Source organism: Amblyomma mixtum, chromosome 10, assembly GCF_055824585.1.
Source record: "Amblyomma mixtum isolate Tamu chromosome 10, ASM5582458v1, whole genome shotgun sequence".
Classification (NCBI taxonomy): domain Eukaryota; kingdom Metazoa; phylum Arthropoda; class Arachnida; order Ixodida; family Ixodidae; genus Amblyomma; species Amblyomma mixtum.
The window spans coordinates 79,162,011-79,178,917 of NC_143021.1; the positions used below are offsets into that span (position 1 = coordinate 79,162,011).

The 16,907-nt window shown below is 46.3% G+C and overlaps 1 long non-coding RNA gene across 1 annotated transcript; it reads right to left on the reverse strand.

The window, feature by feature from the left end:
• Positions 1-7,390: 7,390 nt before the first annotated feature.
• On the reverse strand, positions 7,391-16,727 carry LOC149326246 (uncharacterized). Its single transcript, XR_016286412.1, has 3 exons — positions 15,563-16,727; positions 11,936-13,004; positions 7,391-10,634 (listed from the first exon to the last, which is right to left on the reverse strand). It is a non-coding gene; the product is annotated as an uncharacterized LOC149326246 (long non-coding RNA).
• Between the last annotated feature and the right edge of the window lie 180 nt (positions 16,728-16,907).

Here is a 16,907-nt window from a genome sequence, read left to right on the forward strand (position 1 = left end):
TATCTAAAATTAATTCTTTTTGGTGAAGTAGAGCTGTCTCAGTAGATCTACCTGTCCGGAAGCCATATTGCGATGATGTAATAACAGAGTTAGCATCAAAGAAACCAGTGAGTCTTAAAAAGATGATTTTCTCGAGTGGTTTTGAAAATATTGGTAATATTGATATTGGCCTATAATTTCCTAAGTTATCTTTTTCTCCACTTTTGTACACTACTGTCACTTTAGCAGTCTTTAGTTGCTCTGGAAAGACTGGTCATGACTAACTAGTCATGACCAGTCATGACTTGTCATGACCAAACAGTCATGACAAGTCATGACTGTTTAGTCATTAGTCACGGTTAGTCATGACTGGTTAGTCATTAATCAGTCATGGTAGACTGGCAGATGGGGCAGACTTGGTCAAACAAACAAAGCCACTAACACGTCATGACTGGTCATGACTAACTAGTCATGACTAACTAGTCATGTAGTTAATCATGACTGGTCATGACTAACTAGACTGGTCATGACTGGTCATGACTAACTAGTCATGACTAACCAATCATGACTAATTAGTCAAGACCCATAACTTGCTAGTCATGATTGGTTATTGACTAACTAGTCATGATTCGTTAATAACTAACTAGTCATGACTAGTTAAATGATAACTGGTTAATGACTAGTTAGTCATGATTGGTTAATGACGTTCTAGTCATGTCTGGTTAATGACTAGCTAATCATGACTACCAGCCATGGCAAACCAGTCATGACTAGTCATGAATAACCAGTCATTAACCAGACATAACTAGTCACGACTCGTTAATGACTAATTAGTCATTGCTGTTTAATGACTAACCGGTCATGACTGGTTAATGATTAACCAGCCATGCCTAACCAATAATGACTAAATAGTCATGAGTGATTAATGACTAGTTCAAATGACAAATGAGTTGTTAATGACTACAAATGCGAAAGGCCCTGATTCTCAGCCTCGACACAGTGTTCTTTTAATTACTGACGCCGAAACGCGGACACATCTCCCGACTCGGCTGCCGACATGGCTGCTAACGACATTATGAGGCATTAAAGGCTTTCGCCTTAATAAACTAAGCCAAACCTAACTTGCAGAGCATCGCAAACCGCTTTAGGGCCGCGGTGGCCGCGGCACGTAGTAAGTAGATGACGCGAGGCTCTCTTGCTAATAAAAACCCAGCGCATGCGCACAGACCAGCGTGGGTGAGATGAAGTGGCGAAAGCTGTTCACCGTCGCGGTCGCTGAATGGTAAGGCGCTCGTCTACCGAGTTTTAGTACCCGGGTTCGAACCCGACCGCGGCGGCCGCGTTTCGATGGAGGCGAAACGCAAGAGGCGCCCGTGTGCTGTGCGATGTCAGTGCAGGTTAAAGATCCCAGGTGGTCGAAATTATTCCAGCGCCCTTCACTACTGCACCCCTTTCTCGTTTTCTTCTTTCACTTACACTTTCTTCTCTGCAATTACGGCGCGGTTAACGTGTTCACCGAGATATGCGAGGCAGACACTGCGCCATTTCCTTCCCTCAAAAACCAATGTACCAATTTACCACCCCCGCCAGGGTGGTTCGCGAGGCCGCCGTAAGGGGATAAGCGCATGCGCATTCAAGTTTTGGAAGAGGCGGATTGACTGATATTGATACGTTTGTTTAGCAAGATCGAGCTTGTTTTAGCGAAACCGGGAACTAGAAATAAACGCTTCTGCATACGATCACTCACACTACAGTTTCTGTAATGAGAACTGAGCGATGTGAAGTTGGAGACGGAAGATTCTTGAAGGGAATTACTTTCACAATGTGGAGGACCAAGACGCTTCGGGTGTCCACCGCGACGTGCTCCGCATGGGCTCCGCAAATTTTGACCAGCCAGGCCCGATCATCTCAACGGATCTCCAAAATTTTTGTTCGAGCGTGAAGAGGAACAGAAGCGGACCACTTGGACACCAAATTCGAAGAGGTGCACTCATTTTATAGTTTTCTACCGGACATTGAATTTGCCGAGCGGCGGGGTGCGAGCTAAGCCTCGTTAGGCCTACCATGACTACGGGCGTTCGAGGGCTCTCCGGCCTCGTCACGAGCGACGACGGCGATGGAAACGGGCCCCTACCCCGAAAACCGACCCAACATCGAGAAGGCACGAGAAGACTCGCCAAAAGATTTCATGGAAATCCAGGAGATGGAAGAAGACTGCTACGTCAGCACTCGGCCAACGGTCGAGGCGGGAAGCGAGGCGGTTTTCGCGTCTAAAGAGGCCGCTATGCTGGGCCCGCAGGGTCCGCAGGGCAGAATCGAGCAGGAAGACGACCAAAATAGGGAATTAGCCACGTCGAAACGCAAGAAGAAACCTCGCAAGGAACAGAAAAACCCCGGAGACTTCCCTCCTTCCGCCCAGGTGGATTTTGGCGCGAAAACCCCGGGGAGCGCCTCGACGGCAGCTGGCGCGCCAGCTGCGCCAAAGCAAGACAAGAGGGAAGCGGCGCGTCGGCCGGGACCGAGATTGCCGCCGCTCCCGAAAGACTATTTCAAGATAATCCCGAGGCCGAGGGGCCTCGTGGTACGATCGCTGCAAACTGATCAAGTCGCCCGAGCCGTAGTCGCGGCGACCGGTGCAAAGTGCAAAAGTGAAGACTTAATCATAAGACTACGAAACGGTTCGTACATCATCATAGTCAGCAAGGACAATGAAGATGCAGCCCAGAACGTGAGACGCATTAAGAATCTAACGTTCGGTGACAAAGTGCAAGAAGTCAACGCCAACGTGGCAGCCCCCGAGGGCACTCGGATGATAGCGGAAGTGATGACGATGCCGTTTTTTTTCTTCAAGTGAAGAGGATAGTGATGACATTTTTAGTGACAGCGAGTCAGACGCGGAAGACAGCAGCGATGACACGATGACGAGATCCAGTGAATGGTGACGGATAGACCTGGACAATATCCTAGCTCGACCTCCGCGGTTTCCCTTCAAAGGTTCTCCAGGACTAAAGCTCACAGTAAGTTCTCCTCCTCAACCGCTGGAGCTCTTTGAGGCTTACTTCGAGGATGAGCTGCTTGAAGTTATAGTTGCCGAGACAAACCGGTACGCCTCTCAGCTGTTGAATTCTAGTAAGCCGGGCAAGCACTCTCGCTTCCGAAAATGGTATCCGGTTACGCGAGAGGAATTGCGTGTTTCCCTTAGCCTACTATTACTGCAAGGCATTGAACGGAAACCAGATGAAAGGATGTACTGGTCAACAAACCGTCTGATTGAGACACCCGACTTCAGCGAGGTGATGCCTAGAAACAGGTTTCAACTAATTGTTAGAATGTTGCACTTTGCTGACAACGCAAGCATTGAAAACTTAGGACACCCACAACCTCAGGCCGAGCATCTCATCATGAGTACCGGCTGCAACTTGTTGAGGAGACCCTCAGCAAGTACGCGAATGACAACGGTACCAAGAAGAAAGGGCGGCCAGGACGTCCCCTGGATATGAAGCGGTTCGGTGAGCGTCATTTTCCGTCGCACATCCCACCAATAGAGAAGAAGAAAGAACTGACACGCCGCTGTGTAGTGTGCTACTTGAAGCGATACTGCAATGGGAAAAACATCCGCAAGGAAACAAGGGTCTGGTGCAAGTGGTGCGAGAAGGCACTCTCCGCAGTGCCATGCTTCGAACGCTACCACACGGACAGTAGTCTCATCTAGTTTGAATGCACCTAGAAGCAGTGGTGCATTTTTTGCACCCAAATTCTAAGCCGCTTGCACTATCTGGACTTTCAATAATTTATTTTATTGTTTCTAAATGCTCCTCAAAGGTGTTAGCTATGGAGTATTGCACAAGGGTCCAGGTAAAGACTAATAAAATATAATTTATCCGCATTAAATTGTTTCTGTGATTTTGTTTGCGTTTCAAACACGTTACTAAAGCATTTTACGTAATAAAAAAATTTGGCAAATTGGGAACATAATTTTTTTATTTATTTGGCCCTTAAGGGGTTAACACAGCACGAGGCGGTCTGCTGGCAGAGACTGCAAGCAGGGAATTCCCAAAATTTATACATACTACACAAGATATTCCCTACACAATACAGGGACATGTCCGTGGTGCGGAGCAACCCCCACGCTATACCACATCACATGGGAATGCGAACATAACAGCGCATTTCACAAGCTAAATGACCCGAGTGCGGAACAATGGGAGGGCCTGCTGACCAGCAGCGAGCTCACGGCCCAAAGGGCACTGGTGCAGCACGCCTGCGAAGCAGCAAGACTCAGCGCTGCACTGGAATAGGGGCGCCACCCTTGTGAAGAGGCCGAAGACATTGGCCCACTGCTGAAACCTGATTTTTGGAGCAATAAATGTTTTTCACTCACTCACAAGGTGCTGCAATGCGCACACCTTCAGGAGCGGCTTCAAAGCCGCTTGCGCATACAAATCCAAGGTTCATCTATTAATAACGCTGTCTTTCTTGTTTTGTTATTCCTGTATTTGAAGCCATTTTTGCGACGGCCGCGAATTTTATCTTTCAAATGAAATTCAGAACCGGAACCCATGCCACGTTGGCTGCAGATTAAAAAAAGATAGTAATGGTGCATTGCTGGCCCCCTGACAGAGTGGACTTTTAGTCGCGCTTTAAGCTGGAAACCGAAGAAGAGTGGTACCTTGGAAAGAAAAGGCGCATAGCTGGCCCCCTGAAGCATTGAAAACCTCAGTCGTGCTTTTAAGCTACGTGGCGGTCCGTCCTCTTGGGGTAGTGGACATTTTCAAATGAGCTTGATAACCAAAGCCCTTGCCACATTGGCTACCGATAAAATAAAAGAAAAAAAAGGTGCAAAACTTGACCCTTGGGGCAGTGGGCACCTTCGTCGCGGCTTAGGCTACGAAACAGACGATGAGTGGGAGCATCGAAAGGAAAGGAGAGTCGCATAACTGGACCCCTGGGACATTGGACAAATTAGTCGCGCTCTAAGCTACAAAACCTACGTCCAGCGGCAGCTGCGGCAGCTTCGAAAGCAAACGAAAGGCGCATGGCTGGTACCCTGCGGCAGTGGACACCTCAGTCGTGCTTTGAACTCGTAGGGGTACCCACAGATGTGCATTGCATACGTTGGCATTGACAACGTTGTGGCAGACTCGCGGCATTGCATCAATAGGCCGCAGCGTTCATTGGGTAATCAGAATCTCGCCATCAACCATTGTCTGCCACCTGCCAGGGTTGAAGGGTGAACGCACTGTCTATCGAGTGTTCGGAACACACCCAACGTTACAGACCCTATGTTGCTTTAGCGGCATGCTCCCGTCGAGGTCAGCAGCGGTTTGACTCTGCTTCATCGACGTTGGCCGCTATAACGGGCCGGTCCAGTGTGAACGCCGCTGTGTGTTGGTGCATACACGACCGTGTCGATGTGTTTCGTCGGCATATGTCTTTATGCTGCTACCAGTGTGAGCGCAATTAGTGAAGGAACGCGTAGGTATGAGTGCCATGTGCAGTATGTTTCCATGAACCGGAGTGCCTCGCGCTCATTGCCACCCATGCGTGCCACTGCCGTTTTTTTTCGGCGGATAGAACATGAACGGACATTTCGGGAATGAAAACCACGCCGTCCGAGCCTTGACGTCTATACGGACATACATGCAGCGACCCCCTGGAGACCTCCCTTCCAGTGACCAACGCCCTCAGGCCGCCCGGAACCATCGCCTATGCAACAATCCCCGCCATCCACGCGGCTTGTGAGTCGGCCGACACTTCGCCCTCTTGTTGTTTTCTCGTATACCCACGTGTTAATGGCTTTGTTTGTTTGACCAAGTCTGCCCCATCTGCCAGTCTACCATGACTGGTTAATGACTAACGAGTCATGACTAACCGCGACTAATGACTAAACAGTCATGACTTGTTATGACTGGATAAAGACTTACTAGTCATGACTAACCAATCATGACTAATTGGGTCATGACTAATTAGTCAAGACCCATAACTTGCTAGTCATGATTGATTATTGACTAACTAGTCATGATTGATTAATAACTAACTAGTCATGACTAGTTACATGATCACTGGTTAATGACTAGCTAGTACTGATTGGTTAATCACGTTCTAGTTATGTCTGGTTAATGACTAGCTAATCATGACTTCCCAGCCATGGCAAACCAGTCATGACTAGTCATGAATAACCAGTCATTATCCAGAAATAACTCGCCATCACTGGATTATGACTAGATAGTCACTGCTGTTTAATGACTTACCGGTCATGACTGGTTAATGATTAACCAGTCATGACTAACCAATCATGACTAAATAGTCGTGAATGATTAATGACTAGTTCAAATGACAAATGAGTAGCTAATGACTACAAATGCGGAAGGCCCTGGTTCGATTCTCAGCCTCGACAGTTTTTTTTAATTAGTGATGCCGAAACACGGACACATCTCCTGACACGGCTGCCGAAACGGTTACTAACGGCATTATGAGGCATTAAAGGCTTTCGCCTTAATTAACTAAGCCAAACCTAACTTGCAGAGCTTCGCAAACCGCTTTAGGGCCGCGGTGGCCGCGGCACGTAGTAAGCAGACCACGCGAGGCTCCCTTGCTAATAGAAACCCAGCGCATGCGCAGAGCAGCGGGGATGAGATGGAGTGACGAAAGCTCTTTACCGCCGTGGTGGCTCAGTGGTAACGCTCTCGTCTGCCGACCCGGAGTACCCAGGTGCGAACCCGGCCGCGGCGGCCGCGTTTCGATGGAGGGGAAACCCAAGAAGCGCCCGTGAGCTGTGCGATGTCAGTGCACGTAAAAGATCCCAGGTGGTCGAAATTATTCCAGAGCCCTCCACTACTGCACCCCTTTCTCGTTTTCGTCTTTCACTTCCACTTTTCTCCCTTCAATTACGGCGCGGTTCAGGTGTTCACTGAGATATGAGAGACAGACACTGCGCCATTTCGTTTCCTCAAAAACCAATTTACCAATTTACCACTCCCGCTAGGGTGCTTCGCGAGGCCGCCGCCAGGGGATAAGCGTATGTGCATTCAAGCCTTGGAAGAGGTCGATTGACTCATATTGTTACGCTTGTTTAGCAAGATCGAGTTTGTTTTAGCGAAACCGGGAACTAGGAATAAACGCTTCTGCATAAGATCACACGCATAGACTACAGTGTCTCTCTATAATGAGAACTGAGCGAAGTGAAGTTGCAGACGGAAGATTCTTGAAGGGAATTACTTTCACAAGGTGCTGCAGTGGGCACACCTTCAGGAGTGACTTCGAAATCGCTTGGGCATTCAGATCCAGGGTTCATCAATGTTAATAACGCTGTTTTTCTTGTTTTGTTACTGCTGTATTTGAAGCCAGTTTTGCGACGGCCGCAAATTTTATCTTTTAAATGATCTTCAGAACCGGAACCCATGCCATCCCAGTTGAAAAATACACCAGGATGGCTTGGTGTGTTCTGGTGTTTCCTAGTGTGAACACCAGACCGGGCTGGTGTGTTCTGGTGTTAACACCAGACCGGGCTGGTGTGTTCTGATGTTAACACCAGACCGGGCTGGTGTGTTGTAACGTGCACACCAGCCCGCTTTGGTGTGTCTTAGTGTGCACACCAGCCCGCTTTGGTGTGTCTTAGTGTGCACACCAGCCCGGTTTGGTGTGTCTTAGTGTGCACACCAGCCCGGTTTGGTGTGTGGCAGTGTGCACGCCAGACTGGGCTGGTGTGTTGCAGTGTGCACACCAGACTGGGTTGGTGTGCTGCAGCGGGCACACCAGACTGGGTTGGTGTGCTGCAGCGGGCACACCACAACGGGTTGGCGTGTTGTAGCGTGCACACCAGAAAGCGTTGGTGTGTTGTAGCATGCACAACACACTTGATTGGTGTATTTTGGTACCCACAGCGTGCAGTGTTAGTGTGCTGTAGTGCATACACCAGACTGCATGGGTTGTGGTGTGCACACTGTTTTGGTCGTCAATTGCACTTAAGAGTGGATTGGTTAATTTTGGCATGAAAAACACTTTGAATAGGCATTAAGGTTTGGACACCAATCAACCACATTCTGGCTGACACACACAGGAAGTTAGTGTGCTGTTGTAAACGTATACAACTACACTGCAGTACCTAATTTAGTTTACTTCAGTTTGGGGGCATACACAGCAAAGACAAATATTGGCAGAGTGCATCCATCCTAATCTGGACTTCTTGTCTAACGCGCGTCGCACTGATCACAAAGTGCAGTATAGAACTATACCAACCATATTTTTCAGGTAAAGCGAAGGGCAGAAGTGTTTCATGCTTAAGCGTGCCCTAACTTTGCTTCACTGGATGTTATGTGCTGATGCAAATGCCTCAACATACCAATTCAAGCAGAACGTATGCAGCAGAAGGTCGCCCTTCTAGATCTAATCGCCTCTGTGAAACAATGTTTAGTAGAATGATAATTAAGGTAACCTCCTAACATGTTTTCATAAACATATGTGAAAATTATATATCAAACACCATAATTCTTTATTTACACTACAAATGAAGCGCTATTTTAACAAACCTCAGATAACAAACTAACAATCTCACATAACAAACCAAAACACGTACATTTGAACCTTAGGCCATACATGGCATATGAAAAATGCGATTACAAGCCACATTCAACTTTAGTAATTACAAACAGGACTACACACTGGACATTAGACAGAATGCTTCTTCTATATACAATGACCTATAACAGTGCAACACACAGATGCAGAGGTGTTTCACAATAATCAAGAACAGCACAAGGAAATAAACTTCACATGACATATGCAGCAAAAGGTGCACACCTTCCATACAACTGAGGCAAATATTGTCACAGAGTGCTGACTGCAGTACGGAGAGCAAGAAGACAGCGAAAATTGCTTCTAACCGAAACTCTTTTTGTGCTGACTTGCACAAGCAAAGAACTGAATGACTCCGCGGCAGCGTAGCAACAGGCGAACTCTGCGGTCGGACAGAATGCCTGCCATTCTTGGCCATGCTGAATTTAAAGCTGATAGCGAACTTTCGAGATAAAGCGTGCAAAGTTACTAGAACATTCTGGAATAACGTAGAAGCGGCTCCGCCTGGATGCGATCAATCGAGATAAATCTGATCGCGTCTTGCATCACAGCCAAAGCAATAAAGCAGCGCACCGGCAACACTGAAGAATAAACAAACACTACAAAGGTTAACAGAATTTCTCCCCTTTCAAAGAAGCATCGACCCAATGATTTAAAACATAAGACTACAAACAAATAAAATGGACTGTGCAAAAAAAATAGTGTGGGAACAGTGTCCTTCAGCATGCATAATTGGGCTCTAGACGGACAACATAGAAAACTTCTGGTCATACGCAGCGTCGCAGGGATTGGCTATAAGCCAATTTAAATGTGTCCCTGGCATCTGTTCCTAATCACTTTCATAGAGATTGGGCACCTTCCCAATATGTGACTGGTCACTCTGTGCCACAAGCACACAAGGTGAAATAACTTTCTGCTCACAAATTAGGCACAACCCAACATCAGTCGGAGGGTGTTCAGCAGTGAACATGAAAGGCATAAAGCTTTCCTCGGTAATTAGTTCTTGGCAGAGTAAGAAGATACTGTTTTCCACTAAAAAGATTTTGATCACTCGAAAGAACTTGCCATCATCTGTTAGAATATATTCAGAGCACGTTTTCTCGGTCCTGTTGTAATTGGCACTATGTACAGTGAACCCTTTAATACGTGCTCTGAGGTATTCACTCATACTGGGCACAGCACCAATGGTCTGGCTGATCAAATCCAGAACATGGCATTCAAGACTGCCAGGCTGCAATGGCGAACCTGCAATGGCGAACTGGAGCTTATTGCCTTGCTTCCCCGAGATCAGCTTTTGCTGCTTGTTCAGGTAGGGTGGCAGTAGTACCAGACGCTTCAGGGACTTCTGCACCTCTCGCATGATGAAGCGCTCTGCTATTTGATGTGGAACACCTTTCGCTGCAGAAACCAGCTTGGGAATGTCACCATTCCCTCCTTCAAATGGGAAGGTAGAGGTTGCCCACAGTGGCCCAGTCATGCGCACAGATTTTGCAAGGTGCACAAGTTGGTGCACATTGAATGTCAGGGTGTGTTCACCATAGAGAATTGGCATCTGCTCAACAAACTCCACAAGAAGCCTTTCGGCACAAAAAATATCTGTCTCTTCAACACTTGCTTGTAAGAGTAAACTCTGTGCAAGAAGGCAGAAATGCGTCAAATATCTCTGCGGGAGCATATCGAAGAGACAAGGTGCACTGTAGTAAAGAAGCCAATATCTCCACTCTGTAGCTTTCCAAAACGAGCGCTCAGTTACCAGTCTTGGCAATCTGGTGAAATTGGTGGCCGAACTTTCAACAGGCGGTCATTCAACTCCCTCACATGATTCCCAATGTGCCAGGCACTTCCTGGTGAACACAGCCAAAGTTCCATTTGCTGCGATGTGACACCTTCCAGTACGCAGTGCATGTAGTCCGGTGGAAAGCCCCACGACAGGTCCAATGTGCTGAGGGTTGCGACGGCTGACAAGCCCTTCATACCATCCACAGGACGGTCTCACCTGGCTGCAAGTTTCATTGTACTGTACACAGTGTCATGGCATCGCTCGACCATATCTCGCCCCTCCATGATATATTTCAGGGTGCCTGAAAAAAGAAATGACAGATAAATTTCTCATAGTACTATGCATAATAAACAAAGAAATACATGCTAAAGAACAGACAGGAGAGTACGAATGCACATGTAAGTGACGGTTATGAAATGCTACAATAACTTAAACTATATGCAATGGTACCACATCTACCTTTAATCAATGCACAAGCCCATTTTACAAAATTAGGCTTTTCATGTTACACTCAGAATATGTAAATGGGCAATAAGTCAACATGTGGAGGTTGCATGCCCTATTTTTCACTGCAGAACCCAACTTCCAAGAGGTAGACCTAGGCTATGGGAGATGCTAATGAAAAGCTCTGGATTATTAGGATCACTATGGAATCTGACCTGCACAGTCAATCTTCCTGACCTTTAATGTGCATAGCTTCTGCAGGAAGAGGTACAAAAGTTTACAAGAGTGCTTGTGTAAGATAGAACTTCCAAGTGACAATTTTTTCCATTCTGAATCCATACATGTGCACCACAGGTGACAACTGTGATTCCAGTCTTCACACCTCGTACGTCTTGGATCACCAGACAATAAACTTATCACAAGTTTAAACAGACAGCACAGACATTTGCTCACATAATTAACAGCACCCAATCTCCTCGTAGCTAGAAATAAGTGCCCTGTGCATATCTGCACATATTTCTCACAGTAAACACAAAGCTAAATGTGACTGCTCACCAACGCGCAAAATGACCGTCCTTTGTCATTATGCCTGCTAGAGAGTAAACTAAGCACCCCACAACAGCCTTTTGTTTCAGAATACTTATGAGGAGTTTTAGAAGACCTGTGATCCCTATGGTCGAAAACTGCTATACCCTGGCACTTGTCAGGCTCCATCTCTGGAATATGTGAATAGAAAAATTTCTTTAAAAGACTAAGCAGCAGAGTTACAGCTGTCACAATCAAGCAACTTTGCCATCCTTTTCTCTGCCATACCATCTTCGAGTCTCTCTCTCCCCCATATGGGTGATAATCCTTCCCAAGTGAAATTTCTTTCACTGCTTTTATGGGGAAGCACAGATTGTCACGTCATCATCATGGCCCTCCATCACCAAGTTGCTGCAACACCAAGTTCTTTTTGTATTAGAACACAACCTTGTTCAAACTGATATGAACCAGTATTTTTATACCTGGTAACAGTTGATACCAACCACATGGGATACGAGTATGTTGCTTGTTGCATGTGAATGCATTTAAGCAACAAAATTATGTTCTTAGAGCTGGACAGTGTGCAGAAAGCAGAAGAGGCAAAGCTTGTAATATGACTGAAACAATTCTTACCATCAACAAGCGTTTCTTTTTGAAGGCACCAAGAACAGCCATAGTATCCGTTGTATTGCTTAGCATTCAGCAGTGAAGCGGGGGCTGGCGAGTCAACACAAAAGCACAACACATTCACTGTTGACTGCACAACTTTGCTGGCAAATGACCACGTGAAGCTGCCCATAGTGTGGAATTTCTCAACAAATGTCTTCAAGTAGAGGCGAGTAGGTGGGTGACCTTTGGCAAACCAAATGACGCCAATGAGGATGTTCTTCCAACGATAGGGAAGAGGGAGCTCATTAAGCGCTACTTGAATTGGCCAGACTGACCCTTTGCTCGACTTAAATACTGGCGATCCATCGCTGTTAGCGGTAACAGTCAGGTCACTCCAATTCATGTTCCTTTCAAGGCGGACCTTTCTGTACAGTTGGCCATCTGTGATATCCTTATAAGCTCCCTGATGAGTTTCAGCTGCGAGTTTCTGGAGGTTTGCGCCAACTATATCCCCAAACTTCTTTAAGAGACACTGTAGCTGATGCTTGAGGTCGACAGTTATGAAAAAGCTTCCTTTTTTTCACCAGCTGTGCCACAGTCATTGTGGCTGCACAATTAGTGCAGTGCTGGAAATCTAGGCCGCAGCTTGATGTCAGGCACTCACACGTTGGGCAGTATGTATGGACTTCCACCATCCTTGATTTGTGCAAATCCCATAACTTCCTAAAGCCATATTTTGTCGATGGGAAGACGTTCTGGCCAAGAAATGCATTCAACAGCTTCAACAAGCTGTCCACTTGTGTCCAAGGAAGGCCAGCAGCAACAACAAATGTTAATAATGTTAATACACGCAGCATCGCCTGCAGGTGGGTAGTGTTCTGTGTGGAAGTCTCGACTCGGAGTTCACTCTGATAAATTCCGACAAGTCTTCATCGGGGTCCTCTAGCACATGGTTGTCAAGCCCATTGGTGTCCTCATCAAGCCTTGGCAGTTGTGCATCAGAAATGCTGTCATCAAGATGCAGGGTTGAAGGCTCATCATCCAAGTTGGGATGACTTGTAGAGGCGTTGTCATGCACCTCATCTTCAGGTTGCTACAAAAAACATTGGAAAGGCTACATCAGCAACAGAAGAAAAAAACATCAGTATTGAAGTGAATGACTGCAACCTGTTCATGTATACCCCGAGTTGGTATCATTCCGCATGAACATCATTCCGATTCCCTTCACATTTTAATATTTTCATCACAGGTTTATGTTTTTTTTCTTTATAATGATCCATAAGAGATAGTATACATGGACCACCATGTGACACGGACCTACAATCACTAAATAATTTATAATCGAATTTCGTATCTCACCTGTTTCAGCTTCAACAGTCAAGTAATGGCTACAACGTGAAAGGTCAGTATAAGTCACGTGAGACACAAATAAAAAGTGCAACATAATCACTGCTTCATAATTTTAATTCACTGTGATGCTAAAGACAGCTTGCCGCAAGAGCTGGAATGGCAATGGGTTTGGTGCATGGTTCATGGGAGTTGTGGCGTCCTAAAGCGACCCCGGCTGAGGGATCCCAAAGTGGAGGGCTCCGGATAATTTCACCCACACCTGGGGTTCTCGAATGTGTACTGACATCGCGCAACACATGAGACTCTAGCATTTCAACTCCACTGAAATGTGATCATAGTGGCTGGGACTTAACCCCCGCTTTTCAAGTCAACAGTCGAGAACCATAACTGAGCCACCACAGCAGCAGAATCGCAATGTGTGAAGCAGCAGCGATTATATTGCAGCTGTCTTCATGCCTCATGTGACCTATACTGACCTGACATCGTAGCCATCACACTGCTTTTGTAACAGAAGCCGAATCAGGTGAGAGATGAAATTTGATTATTATTTAGCAGCTGTAGCCAGATACCTCATGGTGTTCCATGTATAGTAATGTCTAACGCACCATTACAAACAAGAAAACATAGGCAACCAAAATTTGGTATCTACACTCCTTTAAATTTTATATGGGAAAGTGTTAAAAAGGTAGGACCAAGAGTGAAAGTGCGACAAGCCGCCTTACAGTTCAGCATTGCCAGTTTCGTTGAGTATGATTTCACAACAGTCACACAAGGCAGACAACAACAAGAGATGCTAATATTTTTAAAAAGAGAGTTACTCAACAGCGGCATGAGCCCATGCATAGAACAAGCATTAGCACAACTGAGTGGGCAGGAAACATAGGCAAATAAAATAATACATTTTCTCATAATACCGCATCTGCCTGGTTCACAGGCAGCTAACATTAAACTATCAAAAGGGCACACAAGAAACCAAACATGCATTTTCGGGCTCAACTGCCAAGCACCTAAACACATAGTCACCACAGCAAGTCTACGTGCACATATCTATGTGGCTTCGCTTGAATTCAAGAATTGCCTCTGAACACCTCAACATTTACACGAAAATTTAGATTCATTCTGGGGCAAAGGGCAGTAGGGTAGTACATCAGTGTGTGTGTGTGTGTGTGTGTGTGTGTGTGTGTGTGTGTGTGTGTGTGTGTAGGGGGGGGGGGGGAGGGCAAACCACTTGAACTGTGTACTGCTTGGAGATTTTTTTTTCTTCGGAAAATTGGGATAAGCAAAGTTTTCCTATGCAAAATTTCAGGCTTGTGGAGGGGGATAGATTGTCCCCTTTCAATGGGTGAGGTGCGTTTCCAGAGTCAGCGCAGAGGCTCATGGAAAAGTCGTCTGCTACAGCTACTTCCGGTTCCACATTTCTCCCCCTGCTTGTTGCTTCACGGCAGTCGCTGTGTTAATTCGCTTCTAACACTAATTTATTTCCACTGCAACACCGCTGATTGTATTGCATCATCGCAAGACCAACCAGACGTCGACTCTGTTCTGCTTCGTAGCGTGTACTCGCATGAAGTACAACCACAATAATGTAAACGGTCGGATGCTTCCTATGCGTACGCAGTGGGACGTGTTGAGACGCGCTGCGCGCACGGTTGCATGTATGTGCTAGCCCACTGGCAGCTTTTACACGCTTTGAGGCAAATACATCAATCGTTTGCTAAACTGTGCAAGCTCAGCCTTCGTTGCCTTCGTGATGCAGCAAAAAAACAAACAAATATATAACGACCAACGCGTTAAACTATTTCGCGCACACAGCCGACTGCCGTGCATACACTCGAGAAAACACTCGTACCTTTCGTAATTGTCATTTTCTGCGCTCAGGACGCGTTCATACACAGCACGCGCTGATCTTACGGTGCAATACGCAATGTCGCAGCACAAATAGATTAGCGAATAAACGATGCACGAATACAGGGCATTTGCTATGCAGAAGGCAGTGCATGGGAGAAATTTGTATTGTAACCGGAAAAAGCTGACAGACGATTCTTCCATGGTTGTTTGCATTCACTTCGGAAACACGCCTCACCTATTCACCACTGCCTGTTAAATCCGCCCCCATCCCTCAAATATGCACTCGCCTCGATTCGGTGCGGGCCCCACGACACGCTAGAAACAGGCTTACTTGCCTCTGCTCATCGATTTTTTATTTTTTTTCGTAGAAGCCCAAGGTACAGCCCAAGGAGTACGGGGAGAAATTGGGGGGTAGCGGGCGTATTTGGAAACGTGTCATGCGCAACGGCTCACCTGTGAAACTTCATTCGACGGTTCCCTTTGCCGCTGGCTCCACACGGTTTGCCGCGGAACTTTCGCTGACGACGCACCGGGCTCAAAATAAGCAAGTTACCGTTTTTTAGGAGGCATGCTGCGATAAAGTGCACGGCCTGCTGGTAAAAGAAAGCCTTCGAACCGAGTACCAAAAAGGCGACACAGATTAACAGACGCACTCAACGAAGGCGAGGCACGAAGGAGCGCACCATGGAAAAATAGACTGCGCTATTGGCGCGCGGTCTCGGCCTCCACAGTTACGTAACCATCACGCCGCCGCTTTGCACCTCTGAACTCTCAAAACAATACCTTTTTTTTTCATTAATACAAGCGTAAATGACCGTTTTTCACAGTTCTTTCTTCGCGGTAGATACTGTAGATCTGTGAGCAGGGAAATGTTTTGTCATGCTGTTTCGGTTTCGGTTTTTAACAGCCGAACGATTACTGTACCGTCAAAGTAGCTTATAGGTCAAGAAGCGCGAGACATGAAAAAAACTACAATATAATTTCTGCTTCTACATTCGTTGTCATTCCGATTCTTGAAGCAGACTGCATTGTAGCGAAGTAAAACGACTAATCAACGTATCGCAGTTTTTTCATGTCTCCCGTGACCTGTGAACCATAAGCACAGTGCAGACAACTGACACAAACAGCACATGCACAGAATAGCAATAGTTATCAGTATCAGTAAGCGCGATATCTGCACTATGAAGGACCAGCTTTAGGCCCCGCTCTTGCCTTGTTAGCTATAAACACACGTTGGCGTCACAGCCATCGCTATAGGCTGTTGAAACCGAAATAGCACGAGAAAGAAATTTGATTATAATTATTTAGCGCTCGTAAGAGAACACCACGGAATAATCCATGTACAGCAATGTCTTGCGCATCATTACAATCAAGACATTACACACAATTAGATGCATATACTACTGTAACCACCACAGCGGCTTTCCTTTAATTGTAATCAGAGATGTCCATCCCTTTTGCTTCCGCGACCTGTACCATTTATTTTGGCTTCCTTTACTGAGATCTTTGTTTCAGTTGCTGTTAACTGGTAAAAGTGAAGAAATATCATAGGCAGTAAAATTAAGCGACCACAGAAAGATACACCATTTGAGGGGCCTGTAATTTACGAGCGAGGGCTCATTTCACATGCGTATACTTCTTGGATATTTTTCGCCGAAAAAGTGGAGTTCGGCATGGCCTTCCTACGTAATTTTTTTTATTGGCGGGGGGGGGGGGGGGGGGGGGTTAGAGAGTGCCATATTTCTACTTAAATCATGCCTGAGTTTCTGGGTTTGTCATACGTACGGTTTATTATTCT